General features: G+C 39.2%; 1 pseudogene; it reads right to left on the bottom strand.

Moving 5' to 3' along the window:
- Positions 1 to 1,366: 1,366 nt before the first annotated feature.
- Positions 1,367 to 1,896, bottom strand: LOC125923991 (ferritin light chain-like; annotated as a pseudogene).
- Positions 1,897 to 5,197: the final 3,301 nt, after the last annotated feature.

Below are 5,197 nucleotides of genomic sequence, written 5' to 3'. Positions count from 1 at the left end.
CAGTTGGTTTAAGTGCATGACTCTTGATTTCAGCTCAGGTCATGATCTCACAGTTCGAGGGTTCGAGCCCCGTGTTGGGCTCTGTGAAGACAGTGTAGAGCCTGCTTGGGATTCTCTCTCTCCTTCTCTCTCTGCCCCTACCCCCACTCTAAATAAATACATAAATATTCTTTAAAAAAAGAAATGAAGCAGTCATTTAAAGGAATTAGTATCAATTACTGAGAAGGACATATTAAAATCTCCTATTCTGATAATAAATTTGTCAGTTTCTCCTTAAGGTTCAATTCCCTTCTCCCCTTTTTTTTTATTTTATGTAATTTGAAGCCATGTTGTTTGGTGCATATAAAATATATATATATATATATATATATATATACATATATATATACATATATATACGTATACATATATATATATATATACATTTACTATATTTGATCTGTTTTGACTTATTGCTGTCTCCTTTTATTTATTCTAGATTTTCCATGTTTGTTTCTCTTTCTTCTTGCCTTTTCTTGGATTAAATTTTATTTTGCTTTTGTTCTGTTTTCCCTTCTTACTGGTTTGAAAACTGAACACTCTGTTATCCTAAAAGTTTTAACATGCATATTAAATACAACAAAGTTTAAAAGACTTTCTAAATGTTCTAACATCAACTGCTATTTCATATAGTCAATGTTTATTCATATTTCAATATGTTTACCATTTTCTGTAGAGGCCGCTTTTAGGCAATAGGCTTGAGCAATGGAAACGATCAAGGTAAAAGAGCCCACAGCTACCACCAAGCTGAATGCAAATAGGCTCATTAAGCAATCCACTTTGAAACAGCCATAGGCTTTAACTAACTAATGTGCTACTTACAACCTAGCACAGTTACCAAAAACTGGAAAATTCCATAGTTCCCATATTCCTTCACTCCATGCTATAACTGTTACCCCTCACCCCCACCTTGTGGCAGTCTCTGCTTTGCTGTTCTGCCCGCAGCTCCCTTGTGGTGTATTCAGTAAACTTCTATCTCCCTTGTTCTGTATCAGGTGAATTCTTTCAGCCCTGGCACTATTGGTCTCTACCCAGGTTGCCCCACATTTAATGGCCCCCCATCCTATCAGGAGACCCCCACATTTTCTTTGTTTATTTGTCTTTTTCACATTTTACTTATTCCTTCTGGAATCATATTCTTTATCCCGAAACATTTCCTTTTATGCTGCAAAAAGCGTTATTGTTTCCATTTGGTTCATGGCTTGAGAGAGGGCTCCAGGGTGGTTAAAAAGCTGTCTAGTGGCTGCAGGGAGAGGCTCAGGCACAAGCCTTGGCACGAGAGGGATGCTAGAGGGGTCCCTCCAAGGCCAGGAGGCTTCAGAAGCTCCTAATTGTGCTTGAGGGGGAGCTATTTGAAGAAATACTCCCCCAGCCCAGCCTGGAGGGCCAGCCAGCCTGCAGTTAGTCAGATGGTCACCATCCTCTGGGTGACTTTTACCTCCTTATCAGGAAATGGCTCTCCAGGAAGTCACACAGATGGGGGCTTGCGTGGGCAGAACCCAGGTGCATGCAGATCCAAAAGGACTAGGGTCAGGCTCTTCTCTAGAACCAGGGCAGTTCTCATGGCATCCAGGGTTTTACCCCACTCAGTTTGGGATGGGTTCTGCACTGAGGAGGACGACCCCCCCCACACACACACACACTGGGTTGGGCATCTTCAAGAGACTCAGTGCCCTCCCGCTTCTCTTCAGCCAGCTCGTGGAAGAAATGGCCCATGCCCTCCAGAGCCACATGGTTTGGGTCAAAGTAGAAGCCCAGAGAGGAGTAAGTGCAGGAGGCTTGCAGATACATGTTGACCAGGCAGTTGATCATGGCCTCCACATCAGTGGAATAATTCTGATGAATCTAGGAGCTCATGAGTGATCAGTAATAAGAAGCTAAGCTTAAAATAGGGTGTTGGCTGGTCCCAGAAGCAGAGGGTCACAACTGGAAAAAAGGTTGGACCGTGATCAGAGGTTGGTGGAAGGGGCAGGCATCCTTGGGTCTGTTCTGTACAAACACTGTCAAAGCAAGAGACAGATCTGCAGGACCGCTGTGCACACTACTATCCCGAAACATATTTTTATTTTATTTATCTTTTTCCTGAAACATATTTTTAAAAAGTTTAGTGGAAGTATCTTAATTGTAAGTTGTCATTTCTTTAACTGAAAAGGTAAAATTTCATTCCTTTTTGAAAGGTAGTTTTGCTGTGTATAAACTTCTAAATGGTGAGTTATTACCTATCAGCATCTTGAAAATATAATTCTAAATTGTGTTGTTGTTACTGAGAAATCAGATGTCAGTTTCATACTCCTTCCTATGAAAGTAATTTCTCTTTTCTCTTGAGTTGACTTTAAGATTTTGTTTCTTTGTTATGTGTAGTAATACTGGGATATAATATTTTAAAAAATGTTCTGCTGAGAGTTCATTTGGTTTACTGAATCTATGTCTTGGAATGTTTAGTCAGTTCTGGATTTTTCTCAACCATTATCTCTTCAAATATTTGCTCTACTCTGCCCTCCCATGGAGCTCCAATTTAATGAAGGCCAGTTGCACCCCCTTATTCTCCATATCTCATCCATGTAGAGATTGCTAACACCATTTCTCCCTCCGTTTCTCTCCTAGCTAAGGAAACTCAGCTTTAGAGATAGGCAAGAAGTTTCTGAGCAAAGATAAAGGCAAAGGTTTGTTAGTTGGAATCTCCTCATCTTTGTTGGATGTATAGACTCTTTAGCAGATACTTCCTTTTTTCTTATCTTTTCTTCTCTTCTCTTGTCTTGTCTTCTCTTCTCTTCAGATGCTTCCTTCTCTTCTTCTCTCCTCTTTCCTCTCCTCTCCTCTTCTCTTTTATTTTCTTTTTCTTTCTAAGTAGGTTTCATGTCCAGTGTGGGGCTTGAACTCAAAACCCTGAGATCAAGTGTTGCATACTCTACCTACTGAGCCAGCTAGGCACCAAGATGCTTCCTTTTCTTGATGGCTGTTTCCAAATTTGCCAAGGATGAAGTTTAGACAATCAGTGCAAATACTTTTATATCTATTCTACTTTATTCTATTAATTCCCTTGCTGTCATATTTTTAGCTACTCTTAGTCCATTTTTGCCCAATTTTGATGGTTTCTGTACTCTTAGTTAAACAAGGTTCTTTGGCTTTCTTTGCTTGCTCAGATTAAATTCGCCCAGAAGACTCAGCAAATTAGACACCAGAGTACCTTTGAATAACAGGGTAGCATCTCCTTTGTGTGTTATTAAGTTAGGTTCCTAGATCTTTGTATGTTGTAACCATGTGCAACTATGTATTGATTAAAGTTAAAAAAAATGTTTAAGAAAGTCCTAGAGAATTAGGAATAATGATTTGACATGTATAAAGACTTCTATTTTTAATGGTCTTTGGTGGGGGGATGGCATATATATTTGAAAGAGAATGCATGTGTGAGTGGGGGAAGGGCAGAGAGAGGGAGGATGGTATATTTAATATATCCCTACTTTCTTAAAGGACAATAAAGTTGGATTCTCTACTTTGTTTTGGCAACTTTTGAAGGTAGTAACCCGTACTATATGAGGGGACAAGACCAAATGAGTTAGCAGGACTTTAGTTTAATTAGGACAAACAGGCACTGAAGAAAAGGAGGCCTGTGCCTTTTGAATAGATTCCCTATTATTGGCTAATGAGGGCCATGAAAATGCACATTTATTCACTAGTTTTGGCATCTTAAATTTTAACCTATAATTTTATTATCAATTAATTATAACTTTTTACTGGTTTTATAGGCCAACAATGCCATCTTTTTTTAATTTTTACTTATTTTACAATGAGTGAAGTTAAACATCATTTACAGACCATTACTGTGGTATTTCAAGGTACAAGAAACATGCTGGATGCATACTTTAGAAACCGCTATTTGAGTACCTGCTATTCATCATTGACTTACGGGTTCTTTTAGGTGCAGAAGTTAGTAGAAGGAACAACTCAATGTAAAAATCATGGAATGCTTCATGAAGGAGATAGTAACATGAAAGATGAAGATTTATCATCTGTATACTTTGTTCAGCGTTCTGATGCACCTGACATTGATTCACTAGTAAGTAGGGTCGGGATTTTTTACCAGAGCTGTTGGTGTGACCTTTGTTCAGAATGGGAAAGAGACTACAGTGAAAAATTTGATGCAGGAAGTAATCATATGTGAGCAAGAAATCTACAGCCAGCAAGTCAGCAAGCTGGGTCTGACAAGTTCCAGATAATCTGTTAAGTCTTAAGTAGCCCTGACCATGAGCTCCATTTGTTTAAAGGAGTCAGCCTAAGGAATTAAGTCTGGCCAAGGAGGATGGAGTTTCCCTGGGTTGTGCATTTGCTTCAATGTCATCAGAAAGACTAGCAAAGTGGAGTAGATGGGAAGGAGTTTACTCTGTCAACAGACAAGTCCTTTCTGCTCAGCCAGCAGAGCTCTTGTAGGAACAGGGTGAGAAGATTTTCAATTTGGAAACTGTACTTCTCTTGTCCATTTGATATATATAGAAAATAGCTCAAATCAGAGTGAAATGTTATTCTTGAAGTGGCTAGTCAGAATACTCAGAAACACTCAGATTTGGGGCATGACTGCATGTTAATTTAAGGGAGTAGGGCCTTGGGAACCATTACTTAGAATTCTCTTTATGTCTCTTGTGCCTCTGGAGTTTCTATTGCATGTAAGATGAAGGGTGTTTGAATACAGTGCTTGATCTTCTGATTACAGTTACCCTGCCCGGCAGTATTCTTCCTTCCAAAGGCAAGGGAGGCAGCAGGGCAGGAAAAGAGAACTTTCCCAGGTAGACATAGGCAGGTAGAACCACACAATTGGAAATAAACCACACTTTGAACATTTGCCATCAAGGTATGATAGCAAATAGAAAAAGAAGTGCAAGCAAAACATCATTTTCTATGCTTAAGGGAACTTAGGCCATAAGACAGTGTTAGAGGTAACTATAAACTTTATACACCTTTCCATCCTTGTGGGTTTTTTGACAGCCCTGGTTAAAAACTTTTTGTTCAGCTTTTATCAGCTTTTATCAAGGAGGGAGATTGAACTTGTTGGCCAAGGCAATATTTTAGTCAAGTTTCTGACATCCACAATGATAACAGGTAAGCAACTTCCTTTATGGAATTTTCCCTTGCACATGCCTTATTCTTCTGTGTGTGTTATTCT

This window comes from Panthera uncia, chromosome B1 (assembly GCF_023721935.1).
Source record: "Panthera uncia isolate 11264 chromosome B1, Puncia_PCG_1.0, whole genome shotgun sequence".
NCBI classification, from domain to species: Eukaryota; Metazoa; Chordata; class Mammalia; order Carnivora; family Felidae; genus Panthera; species Panthera uncia.
Note: the sequence above shows the minus strand (reverse complement) of the source record. Positions and strands in the feature narration are given on the sequence as shown.